This window comes from Tamandua tetradactyla, chromosome 7 (genome assembly GCF_023851605.1).
Source record: "Tamandua tetradactyla isolate mTamTet1 chromosome 7, mTamTet1.pri, whole genome shotgun sequence".
NCBI lineage: Eukaryota > Metazoa > Chordata > Mammalia > Pilosa > Myrmecophagidae > Tamandua > Tamandua tetradactyla.
This window is the reverse complement of record NC_135333.1, coordinates 93109255-93123429: the sequence shown is the minus strand read 5'-3', so window position 1 is coordinate 93123429 and position 14175 is coordinate 93109255. Positions and strand designations below refer to the sequence as shown.

The 14175-nt window shown below is 36.4% G+C and overlaps 1 long non-coding RNA gene across 1 annotated transcript in view; it reads left to right on the top strand.

Moving 5' to 3' along the window:
* LOC143689869 (uncharacterized) overlaps positions 1–11127 on the top strand; it is a 43205-nt gene extending 32078 nt beyond the window's left edge. Inside the window, exon 3 of the long non-coding RNA XR_013178944.1 lies at positions 10890–11127. This is a non-coding gene — a long non-coding RNA (uncharacterized LOC143689869). The remainder of the gene's footprint in view (positions 1–10889) is intronic.
* Positions 11128–14175: the final 3048 nt, after the last annotated feature.

Below are 14175 nucleotides of genomic sequence, written 5' to 3'. Positions count from 1 at the left end.
CAAAAAATACAAGAAAATCATACTGCCATTTATAATTACTCATATGATTACCTTTACGGGAGACCTTTATTTCTTTATGCTGCTTTGATCCACCGTGTAATATCTTTTCCTTTCAGTCTGAAGAACTTCTTTTAGCATTGCTTGTAGGGTGCATATAGTGGTGGCATACTCCCTCAGCTTTTGTTTATCTGGAGATATCTTAACATCTTCATCATTTTAGAGTACAGTCTTGCTAAATTTAAAATTCTTGGTTGGAAATTGTTTTCTTTCAGTACACTAAATATTTTGTCCTATTGACTTGCCTCCATGGTTTCTGAAGAGAAAATGGCATTTAATCTTATGGGCCTCTCTTGTGCATAACATATTGCTCTTTTCTTCTATTGCATCTTTCAGAACTCTCTTCTTAGCAATGTGTCTGAGGATGGCACTCGTCAAGTTGTTCCTGCTTGGGGTTCTTTGGGATTTTTGAGTATGTATCTTCATGTGTCTCATTAAATTTTGGAAGCTTTTTGCCATTTTTTCTTTGAGTGTTCCTTCTACAATTTTCTTTCTTCCATAATGCATATAGTGATATGCCTGATTATGTCTCACAGGTTTCTTAGGCTCTGTTCACATTTTTTCATTCTTTTTCTTTATGCTCCTTAGTCCAAATCATTTCGATTGTCTTATGTTTGAGTTCACTGACTCTTCTGCCATCTCTCTAATAAGCTATTGACACCCTCTAGGGAATATTTTTATTCAGTTATTATGTCTTTGAAACCACTATTTCTGTTTGATTCCTTTTTAAAATTTCTATCTCTTTATTGAGAATCTCATATTGTTCATTCATTGTTTTCTTGATATCCTTTTGTTTTTTCTCCATGTTTCCTTTAGCACTTTGAGCAGGTTGAAGGTCATTTTTAAAGTCTTTGTTTGGTGTGTCTAAAGTCTGTTTTTCTTCTTTGATGGTTTCTGGTATTATCTCATTCCTGTGTATGGCCCATCATTTTCTGTTTCTTTCTTTTTTTTTGGTCTTATAATCTTTTGTGCACATTATACATTATAATGTGTTAACTCCGTGATTTAGTTCCTGACCTGTCTTAAGGAATAAACTTGTTCCTTAAGTTTGTATCCAGCTAGTGATATGATAGAAATTTCCTTGAGTACCAGGAGTTAACATACACAAGCAAACCAGTGCAGAAAATATTTTCACAGTCTTTGCAAATTGGCTTTGTTTTGGCTGATGGTCTCCTTCAGCATTTAGCCCTCCTACTAAGAAGATTAGCCCAAGACAAATGAACAGGGTCCTTACCATCATTTCCAGCCTGTGTCTTATTCTGAGTTTATGCTTGTGGTCTTATGAATTCCCCCATTTAAGGAATCTGAATGTCCCCTTTACGCCTATGAAATTGATACCAACCCTCCTGGGTGCTGGTTTGTGTGTCTTGAATCCAGTCATACTTTGCCCAAGACCACATTGTTTCTTACAGTGCTTTAGCTATGAGGAAGCTTCTTTTGTATACAGGGAAAGTTCTAGAAGAATGAGACAGAGAAGTGTCCTGTTCATAGTCTTTTAGACTGCCACCTGATAGATTGGCACCAAAATACAGGCACCCCAGGATGTACATTATTGTTTCTCTGCTTCCTCTGGGACAGTCCCAGGGATCCACAATCAGAGTGAAGGCAGATCTACTCTATGCCATCATCCCTGTCACTTCTCAGTCTGATGTGGGTTTTTTGTTGTTGTTGGTTTTTTTTTTTTGGTTTTTGTTTTGTTTTCTGGCATAGGCAGCCTCCAGGAATCAAACCTGGGTCACTGGCATGACAGGCAAGAATTCTGCCACTGAACCACCATTGCAATGCCCTCAGTCTGATTTTATTCATTGATTTGTCTCCTGGTTATTTCATTGCTTCAGTTAATGTCTAGTCATTTTTTATTGGATACTAGTCATTTTAAACTCTGCCTTATTAGATGATAGATATTCACATCTTCCTTTAAACATTGTTGGACCTTTTTTCCTGGCAAGCAGTTAAATTATATCAGATCAAATTAATCCCTTCAAGTCTTATTTTATTTTTTTTACATGGGCAGGCACCGGGAATCAAACCCAGGTCCTCGGGCATGGCAGGCAAGCACTCTTACCTGCTGAGCCACCGTGGGCCTCAAGTCTTATTTTTAAGCCTTGTCAGGGTGAGATCAGAGTAGACATTAATCTATGGTTAGTTTTTGTTAGTTCTGAGTACTGTGATAGTCAACAGAATTGCTTCATTCCATTTGTTTGAAACATGAATATATCTCTGCCTGTGTGTGGTCTGGGAATTGTTTAGCATACAAATACCTAGTTATTTTTTATTTTTTAACCTTTTGGAATTTCATTATACACTGGTATTACTTGTTATTCCACAATATATTCAAGGGGATCTCTATGCAGATTTCTGGAATTCCACTTATATAACTCTCTCCATCTGCTACCCAGCTCTGTAAAAGCCTGTAACCTTTACCAACCTAAATCTGATCTCTGTTTGCTCAACTTCACTTGAATCTCCTCTTTCTTGTTTTATTTCCCTTACTTCAAGGAACACAATTGTGTTGCCTATTGTTCAATAGCTAAACAAAATTTCTTAAGATAATTGTCTAGTTTTCTATTTTTTTTAGGGCAGGAAATAAGTCCTGTTTGTTCTGTTATGACTGGGATCATAAAGACTTCTTCATTTCATTAAATTTAATATATATATATATAAATTAATGTTATTATATATATTACTATATGATATAGTATTTAAGGTGGATTTATAATAGAAAACTATAATAAACTCATTAAAACTTTATTACAAAGGGCAAACAGAAAAAGAGTTTTGTGACAATTGGAGAGTAAAGACTGTTTCAGGAGACCCAGGCTGAGTATATGAAGTTGAGCAAAAAAAACTAATTCTGAGGGCGGGCCGCGGTGGCTCAGCGGGCAAAGTGCTTGCCTGCTATGCCGGAGGACCTCGGTTCGATTCCCGGCCCCAGCCCATGTAACAAAAACGGAGAAACAGAATACAATAAAACAAGAAAATGTTTAAAGATGTTTCCCTTTCTTCCTTCCTTCCTTCCTTCTATCCTTCCTTCCTTCTCTCTGTCTTTCCTTTAAAAAAAAAAAAAAAAAAAACTATCTAAAAACTAATTCTGAGTTTCTTGGTAGACAAAGCAAAAGACAGTAAAAGTTACAAGCTCTTGCCTAATGAGAAGTAAAAAGATAATCACAAAGGTAAGTCTAATTTTTTTAGCTAATAAGATGTGTATCAACTAAACCTTCATGTTACAGAAATTTAAGTATTATGACTAATTATATAATTATGATTTATAAATTTTTATTTTATGACTTACTTAATTTAAGTTAATATTTTGATCAAAATTCTTAAAAGAGGAACTTGGAGAAAAACTCTGAGTAGTGCATCTTTGTTATTGCCTGAGGAAGCAGGGATCGCCCTCAGGCATCTCTGATTTCATATGTTCACCAAGCTAATCTCATCTCTAAAAGCAGACCTTCCTATTTTGGAGTACTTTTACAATGTGCATTAGAAAATTTCCCTCATATAAAAATTAGCCTTACATAAGATATTAAAGCCAGTTAAAATTAGTTTTCCTAGCTAAGAGAATAAACCTTGGTAGGAAAAAATTAAATGCAAATTTGGGGATTTTCTAGGACAATTTTCTTCTTTTTCTGTATCTATCATATAAATTTATATATACATTAAATTGAGCACTTTCTGATGTTAGTGGAAGTCTTTTCCTGTTAAATAACACCAATGCAATATGCCTAAATAAATAATTTTTCTTTTATAAATACTGAAGTAAACATATAAATATTCATAATTCTCTAAACCATAATCGCTTTAGTTTATGAACTCAGTAACTAATGGAGCTAAATTGATATTTAGACAGAAACTCTTCAAAGACTAGCCAGGTATTAAACAAAGTGTGACAAAGACTCATTAACTAGTAAACTCCTTTGAGGCAATCAAGGGCCATATGAATTCCAGCACAATGAAGGGTAGCAAGTGGTGAAAGTACCAAAGTCTTTCAGCTGAAACATTAGAAAAAAATTCTCACTAAACATGGTCATAAATAATTCCATAGCACATGTTCTAAGAATGACTATGAAAATCTGGGCAAATACTTGAGTCTCCCAAACTCATAGGTGCATAAATGAATGCCCAATGTATGTAGCCTTATTAAAGCACTCAAATGTTAAAAGGACTTATTTTACTGTTAACCAAGATGGTCACAACTTTGACATTTTTTTTTACTTTAGCAGAACCTACAACTTCATAAGTAAGTGTTCTCAAATAATGATAATTTTAAAAAGTTTCCACCTACTTCTCTTACCTCTATGCTATGGAGAGGGTTATTCATTTGAATGTAAACTTTGGTGTAATAATTCAAGTATTGGGATTGTCAGTTTTAAAAATTAAAAATTATCATTAAGGATTATGAGTCTTAATCCTATTTTCAACTGGTCTGTGAATTATTCAGGGTGCCAATGATCTCAAAGATTTGCAATATGTTATGTAGAAAGCCTTTAAATTAAAAAAAACACAAAAGCTTGTTATACGTATTCTGAGTTTTATTGACTTACTGAAAGAAGGGAAATAGCACACAGACAATTCTGAAAGAATGTCTCTTTAGGGTATGTTATTACATTTTGTTGCTTATGGGTTTGGGTAAGAAATTCTTAGGGCAGGGTAGCAGAAGGAGAATGAGTCTTCATTTTGGGTAATTTCTTAAGGCAAGTATCAGTGCAGATGAGAAGAAGTGCTGAGTACCTAAGGAAGTGTTGTATAAGACATACAGAGATTGTAATTGTGTAACTCGTGGAGATATTATTGCAGTTCTAAGGACTCCCCCTCCCCTCCATCCCACACACTTTTTGTCCATCCTCTCTCTGGTTCAGAGGTTGGCCACGAAATAAATCTCATTCTAGATCTATACTGCTGTCATGATCTCTAGATGATGCTGTTGCCTCAAAATAAGTTTGGATACAGAAGAAAGTCTGACCTTCTTGTTCCTTTTTTCAAATGACAGTGGCTGTATGGGCAGCATTTAAAACTCTGGGAAATCTACACGTGGCAATTGCAACACATAAGAATAATAAGAACAAGAGGATGATTAGCCTTTATAGCATGCTTCAAAGGCATAATCCCTAACATGTGAACCCAAGCCAGGAGTACATCTCCCAGGGTCTATTTGAGTTTCACCTTGGAGATTCAGCTGCCATCTCCTTCAGTTAGAGACGAATTGTTCTACCTGACCTAGTACATTATAAATCTTTAGCAATGACACTGCACTGGTTAGCTGCTGGGAAGTCGAAGGTAATTCAGTTATTGAAGCTACTTGTTTAGCTGTGAAAGTATCTTTTATAATTTTGGCCAAGTTAAATAATACATTTCTGACAACTTTTCCAATTACATTACTCTAACTTGAAAGGCAGTATGCATAAAAACTGGAGTGTAATTCATTTTTCATTTTTTAAATGCTTGGATGCTTAATTCAATGAGATATGATCTAAAGGGAGTATAGCAAACTTTAATAACGACAGTCTCCAAAAATTATCCTATAATCATAAATCATGTTTGTGTGTGGTAAGCAAGAATTGGTGTACACACAAAAAAAAATACTACTTTAGGGGGGTACGGACATTGTTAGGGATATGGGTAATTGCTTGACATGACATACATTTGCCAGTTATCTGTACCTTGAGAAAGGAGGATTTCATTGTTGAAGCTGAAAAAATTCTCTATGGAGAACAAATCCAAAACTGATAGATCCAGTAATTGTTCCTACTCTTGTGTTGTCCCTATTCTCCCATGGACATGCTGTCATTTGTGTGTGTGTGTGGAAGTATTTTGCTGTTTTTGGGTCAGGGTTCTTTATTTATATGACTGGAAGGTATGTTGGTAATATGGGAGTTAGGGGTGTCTGAGAGAAGTTAGAAATTCTGCCATATAGTCATTGATTGACTTTGAGGGAAAGAAGAGGGCATAGAAGTAGGATTTATTATTAAAAGTGTGGCATTCCTATCTGTAAAAAAAACCTGTTTGTCATTCATAGCTATAATTCCTATGGGTTTAACAAAAAGAATAAAAGTCAGTGTTACTTAATTTGCTAAATGCAGTAAATTGAGTTATGTACTCTGACCAACACACATTCTAAATCTTAATCCATATTCCTGTGGGTGTGAACTCATTGTAGATAGGATCTCTTGAAGATATTATTTTTTGTTAAGATGTGCCCCAGCTGAACAAGGTTGGATCTTAATCTAGATTTCTGGAGTCCTTCATAAGCTGAAGAAATTCAGAAATACGTGAAGTCCACAAGGAGGAGCTAAAAGCTGAAAGACAGCTAGAACCTGGAAGAGAGAGGAAAGGACTTCACCACGTGATGGAAAGTTGAGATGCAAGCCAGAGAACCCTAAGGATTGTGGCATGCTGAGGAAACAAGCCTTCTAGCCTCCAAAACCATGAGCTAATCAATTCCTATAGTTAAGGCAATCTACTGTGTGGTATTTGTCATAGCAGCATGTCAAACTAAGACACCAAGGCATTACCTTGTTTTCTTTTGTTCTAAGAACATCTCGAAATGTTTGGCCAAGTCCAGTAACTGTCGTGGGGAAGCCAAATCCCCTATTTTTATATTAAGACCATGCAGCAGAAACAACTTTCTTGGATCTCTCCAGAGTACTGTCAGAAGGCACTGAAAAGGTGATTTTCAGAATCTCTTATGGGTTCACCCTTTGTTTGCTCTCAAAATTGGATTAATATTAAGTCAATATTTGTTGGAAATGCAACAGATGTGGCCTCAATAAGGATTAACCCACATCTTATATTTTCTCTTGCCCCTGTTCTGTTCTGTGGAGTTAGTAATAGCTATTCTTGGTCTTTCACTTGACATTTCAGAGCCAGACTTTAGCATCTGAAGAACCAACTAAATGTCTTCAAGCTCATTTGGGTCAGGGAGGTAGGACTTCTAGGTTCCTGGTTGTATGCTGAATTCTTGGTAAATATCTGTCTCTCCTCTCAGGGTTTGGGGGAATCCTTTTGCTACTCCTATCTTCTTTTGGCAGCTTATTTTTAGACTTTGTGCTTTGGTGATTGAAGCAAAGGAGGAAAATGACTCAAGGAGTTTTGGGAAAAGGGAAGAGAATCAAGGAGAGAAGGAGAAATACAAGAAATTGACAGCTAAAGAACATTAAAAAGAGGAAGAATTAGGGTGGAGTGCAAGCAATGACTCACAAAAGAAGTTTTTAGAAGAACCAAAGCTCTTCATTTTTTCACATTTTTCATTAGCTTTGGACAAAGAGTCTTTTTTTTAAACTTTTTTTATTGAATAGTATAACATATGTGCAAAGCAAAGAAATAAAAAAGCAATAGTTTTCAAAGCCCTCTTCGACAAGTGGTTACAGGACAGATCCCAGAGTTTGTCGTGGGCTACCATACAATCCTCTCATATTTTTCCTTGTAGCTGCTCCAGAATATAGAATGCTAGAGGGCTTAAATACTTTTTTATCATCACAATTCACTTTTTTTTCCTTCTTTCTTTGTGAACAATAGCATATATACAAAAAAGCTATAAATTTCAAAGCACAGCACCACAATTAGTTATAGAACATATTTCAGACTTTGACAGGGGTTAAATGTCACAATTTTAGATTTTTACTTCAAGCCGATCTAAAATACCAGAGACTAAAAGAGATATCAATTTAATGATTCAGCATTCATATTCATTTGTTAAGTCCTATCATCTATGTATAATTCCACCATCACCTTTGATCTTTCCACACCTCTTTTGGGTTGTTTGGGCTATGGCAATTCTAAATTTTTTATATTGGAAGGGTCTGTCACTAATATAGGGTAGAGAGATGGAACTATCTGATGTTCTGGAGAGGCTGGTCTAGGTTTCAGGACTTATCTGGATCAGGGTCCCATCTGGGGGTTGTAGGTTTCTGGAAAGTTACTCTTGTGCCTGGAACCCTTGTGGAATCTTATATATTGCCCTAGGTATTCTTAGGATTGGCTGGAATGGTCCTGGTTGGGGGTTGTCAGGTTATGATAGGTAGCAACGTCTACCTGAAGCTTGTATAAGAGCAACCTCCAGAGATGCCTCTCAACTCTATTTGAACTTTCTCTGCCACTAATACTTTATTGATTACACTTCTTCCCCCCCCCCCCTTTTTTGGTCAGGATGTAATCATTGATCCCAGGTGCCAGGTCTGGATTCATCCTTGGGACAAATCTCCCAGTGACGTGGACATCACCAGGAAGACTTTCACCCCTTGATGTCATGTCCCATGTAGGGGAGAGGCAGTGATTTCACTTGCAGAGATGGGCTTAGAGAGACTGAGGCCACATCTGAGCAACAATAGAGGTTCTCCAGAAGTACCTCTTATGCATGCCTATAGGTAGTCTAAGCTTCTTCATTACCGACATAAGCTTCACAAGAGTAAGCCTCACAATCGAGGACATGGCCTATTGATTTGAGTATCTCTAAGGTTTGATACAGTATCAGGGGATTCCCTGATGGTAAAGTTTAATAGTTCCATAGTCTTTCTCCCCTCCTCAGGGGACTTTGCCAATACTTTTTTATTATCTACTTAATGTACTCTAGGATGTTTCCAAACATTACAATAATCTATAAAGGATTAAAGAAAGGACCTCTTTCTTATTCTGTGCTTCCTGTGTTTCGATTGTTCAAATGAGGTATACAGATAGGCTGAATTTGATTATGCACTACAGAAAATTTCAGTTCCAGATCAAATAAACCTTTCTTCTATTGGTCTCAAAGATTATGTGTGTGGTTCTAAAATATAAACACTGTCTTCCTTACCCCTATCTTCTGAATTACTTTAACCCCAACCCATTTGGCTTCATTCTTATCTCTAAATATCGGGTCATATATATAAAACAGCCTCTCAAAATCAATAAACACACTCTTGCCAAATAGGAAATCTAAACCTTTTCTTAACTCTTGTCCCTCGCCCCATTATTTACCTCTGCTGTTGCTGTGGTAGTGCTAATGGTTTCCTTTTGAACATAGCTCATAGCATGCAATAACAGTTTTCCCCATCCCCTGGACTTAAACACTCTTTATACAAGAATCATATCTTTGAAGTAATTCTTATGAGAACTCATTCACATTCCTAGTGTGAGTCAGTGGGAAACATAGGTCTATACAACCCCTTTCAATCTTGTTTATCTTCAATATGGTAATATTACTTCTAGACCCATTAGAGAATCACCTTCACTCCTATCTATTCCCTTACATTGGAGTTTAACCTCATCAGCTAACGGTTCACCCATCTCTAGCTTCTGTGTATCTCTAAGTCCCCTATCTTCTTTATTGTAAGACTCTGATTTTATCTTTATGCCAGCATAAAGATATAATATAAGTCCATATAAGTGGACTCATATAGTAACTATCCTTTTGTATCTGGCTATCTTCACTCAACATTATGTCAAGGCTTATCCATCTTGTCATGTGCTTCAGGATGTCATTTTGTCTTACTGCTGCATAATATTTCATTGTATGTATATACCACATTTTGTTGATGGACATTTGGTTTGTTTCCATCTTTTGGGGATGCAAATAATGCTGCTGTGAACATTGGTGTGCAAATACCTGTTTGTGTCATTGCTTTCAGCTCTTCTGGGTATATACAAGCAGTGCCATTGCTGGGTCATAGGGCAACTCGATATTTAGTTTCCAGAGGAACCGTCAAACAGTCTTCCGTAGTGGCTGTACCATTATACATTTCCACCAGCAGTGCATAAGTGTCCCAGTTTCTCCACATCCTCTCCAACATTTATAGTTTCCTGTCTGTTTAATAGCAGCCATTCTTATAGGTGTGAGATGGTATCTCATTGTAGTCTGATCTGCATTTCTCTTTTAGGCAGTGAAAATGAACATTCTCATTCTGCCTATTCATATTTAGCCCATTTTATAATTGGGTTGTGTGGTCTTTTGTTGTTGAGTTGTATGATTTCTTTGTATATACAGGAAATCAAACCTTTGTCTGATATGTGGTTTTCAAATATTTCCTCCCATTGAGTTGGCTGCCTGTTCACCTTTTTGGAAAGTCTTTTGAGGTGCAGAAACATTTGATTTTGAGGAGTTCCCATTTATCTATTTTTTTTCTTTTATTGCTTATGCTTTGGGTGTAAAGTTTAGGAAGCTACCTCCTATTCCTAGGTCTTGAAGATGTTTCCCTACATTTTCTTCTAGAAGCTTTATGGTGCTAGTTCTTATATTTAGGTGTTTGATCCACTTTGAGTTAATTTTGGTGTAGGTGTAAGATAGGGGTCCTCTGTCATTCTCTTGGCTATTGCTATCCATTTATTCCATGCCCAATTATTTAAAAAACTATTTGTCCCAGTTCAGAGGATTTGGGGGCCTTGTCAAAAATCAGTTGACCGTAGATTTGGTGGTTCATTTCTGCACTCTCAATTCGATTCCATCGGTCAATGCTTCTGTCTTTGTGATAGTACCTTGCTATTTTGACCACTGTGGCTTTAAAAGGACAAAGAGTCTTTTAATGAAGCTTTTCAAATTCAGAATTTTGGTTAGAAACTTCACATTACCACTAAAAAAAGACAAGCCATTGAATATTAGGAATTTTGCAGTCGTTTTGCGCCAAGCTGCTTCTCAAACAGCTACTTTTAATCATATAGAAAATACACCAGAGCAGCTACTTGTATTCCAAATTATCTTCACTGAACTGTACTATTTTGTAAGATATGCACAGAATATGAGTTATAATGAGACATATATCATATGAAGACATTTAGCCTGTGAGGCATTAACATGGAATCATAAAACTCCATTAGAGCTGGCAAAATTAAATCATATGCTGTTTCTATGCCTCTTGTCTCAGGCCTCAAGCCAGAATTCAGTCAACTCTGTCAACAAACCTGACAATCACTGGTCTCCTATAGATGGACTTTTTGAAAATTCACCTCTCAAATCAACTTTCAGGAACAGAAATTCAAGGCAGAAGTGAAAATAGAACTTCTAAGGCTTCCAGATGGTGAGCCAAGACAAGTTTATCTATTAAGTACACTAGCCTGATGAGACCTTAAAATTGTCAGTCATAAGGGTCAGCATTGAAAACTAGTGACTGGTGTTCATATCATTGATTTTAGGTTGAGATTAAAAGGAGCTTGTGAAAGTCTCCCTAGCCTCTATCTTCCTTCTGTTTATAATTGATGTGTTGATACTGCAAATAAGGAATGTGGTCAGAGTACTCAATAAGGTTAGGTTTTAGGTCAGGAATAGAGATAACAAACATTAGGCAACTATTATGCTACTAGCTTATCCCCATGGCACACATTGCTAATCAATCACAATTATTTTTGTTTTTTGTTTTTGCTCAGTTCAGTGATCCATATAGCCACTCTCAATAGATAATATTGACTAAATTTATTGAGCATTTGCTATATGCCAGACCCTGTTCATCTTTACATTAGTGCTCTTTGCAGATTATATAAACTTGCCCAAAATCACACAACTAGAAAATGATGAGCCTGGGATTTATCCCCAGCAACTTGGTTACAGAGCCAAACCTATGGTCAAAACGAGCCTCTGAGCTTTAACCAAGGCTGATATTCATCAGTGTGTACTCTAAAACAGGTTCTTAGAAGGTTGAAATACTTCTATAAATTATTGGTAAATAGTGTCCCTCTGCTTCCCTTGCCTGGCCCTTTCTTTGAATCTCTCTCCTAACTTCCCAACAATAAATGGTTAATGCCTAGCCCAGCTGAGGGTTTCTGGACCCAGCTCAAGAACCAAAGTCAGTATTCCTGCCACATGAGTCATTAAATAAGGAATTTTAAATATCACCTCTAAATGTGACCCATTTAGATCTTGGCTCTAGAAATATACAATACCAATACCATTTCCATAAAACATAATTTAGGCTGACATTAGTTAACTCAAATTTCATACTTTAAATAAACAAAACCATCCCAAAATATAGAAGAGAAAATATTTTTTAAAAGTAGTCATATGACAACAACATTACTTTTTTTTAGTGAACCTTATTTTGCTTTTCTAAACCCCTTCTCGATCACCAGCCAAAGCTAATTTTCCATGGAAGATATCATGCTGATGTTGTTTCCCTAGTCACTTCAAAAGAATGAAAAAATTAGGCATTTTTGCTCAGTTATTTTTTAAGACCAAGCATCTGATTCCAAATTCCTCTGCAAAGTGAACTCACACTCTTAATGCTCTTATTTCTGAAGTAGATTTACAGTAATTTTTGGTTCATTTCTGAGCTGTCCTATTGCTTGTCGGAAGCAGCTGGGCACCTTTAATATGCCCAGGTCCAAAGTTTCCTTGCCAAGCTGGGAACTCAGTGAAGGCTGGCCCAGCCCTGCCTGTGGAAGGTGAGGTTGGTACTGTCACAGGCACTGGTCACCCACATCCTCCCCCGACCCCCTACTTGTCGGTCTGCACAAACACCTGCCTCCCCTCCCGCTCCAAGACTCATCCAAGGACTCTGATTTTTTTGACTCTCATATTTAAATGGCTATTTGCATTTTCTCCTATGAGCGCTGTCTGCTGACTCATCTTGTGTTTCAATCCCTCCATCCCTCCCCTAGCTGCAGACCCTGACTTGTGGCAGCTTCCTTCACTGACCTGGCCAGAACTGGGCTCCATTTATGCCAAGCCCCATGGAACAGCCTTGCTATTTTCTGATGTGTAATTTAGATATTGTAAATTCTTCACTGAGTTCAGTTAAACTCCTCACATTGAAGCTGGGCAGAGAGTTTAATAATTTAAATTTTATAAAGGCCAAGTTAATTTTGCTTTTAAAGCAATGATGTTATATAAAAAGATTACCATTTAACAATATTTGGGAAAATGATTTTTTTTCATATTAGGAATCGTTTTCCATTCTCATTTGAAGAATAAAGGGAAATGATCTTAAATGGTGGCTATTGATTATTATTAGATAAGAAAAAAGCTGATGGAAGAGAAATTTTAGAGTAAGAAATTATGAACTCTCTCTATTTGAGATTTTTGAAGGTTGCAGGAATTTTAGATGAGATTGGCTGAAGTGAAAACACAGACACGGGGAGATTCCTTCCAAAAGGAAAGCAAGTGGAAATGGTACTACTTCGGAAGTAAGCCTTACCATCACTAAGTTGAAGTGATAAAGTAGAAAGTGAATCTTACATTTAGTGATAACTGTTCCATCCTCCCGGGTATGAATTTGTTCATTTTCACTCAGGACTTTATAAAATTCTATAAATCTTTTACTTTTTTTTTAAGCTTTGAAGATACCTGTAATATACATTCCTCCCCCCCCCCCCCCCCCCCCCACCATGGGCAGGCACTGGGAATTGAACCTGGGTTTCTGGCATGGCAGGCAAGAATTCTGCCACTGAGCCACCATCGCACTGCCTGTAATTTACATTTTAATAGCAAAAGAGAAAAAGTGAATTTTCCCTCCAGCCTCTGAGAAATCTTAAATATCCAGCTTCTAGAAATGTTGTCTCTATGCATTCATGAATACCTGTAAATGTTTATTCATTCTGTCAATTGATAAATACCTGAATTAATAATTATCTGATTTTTTACTTTGTGCAGGAAGTCTCCTAAATTTTAGGTGTGACAAGAAAACCTCAGGCTCTGCTCTCTGGTGTTTAAGGTCCAGAGAAAAGGATATTTCAGAAAATTCAAATGGTTTACAATAGTTAAATATTTATAAAGGAGAAAAACATTTCTAAAATCATAACCTTCCCACTTACTGTAAGTCATATGTGTTATTTAAAATTGTATATTTTTTGTTGTCTGTGTTGATTTGTATCTGTTTTGTTTACTAAATGTATTCATTTTCTTTACTCCATTTCTGACTCATATACATCATTTTAGAAAGAAGAGACAGGGGAACAGTTCTATGTTTTCATTCTCTGTCTACTTGTAAACTGCATTACTGTGCTGTTAAGGTTTCTTTAAGAATAAACTGGCTGGGAAAATGAAACATTTATTAGTATTAACCCTCTTGACTTGGTTGCTTCTCATCCTTTTTTCCAAAATGTTTTGTGTGTGTCCCTGATATATGACACACCCATTGAATGTGCATAAAACATAATTATGCACAATTATGCATAATTATACATAATTTCTAATTTGTCTTCTTCCCAGACAATTTATAG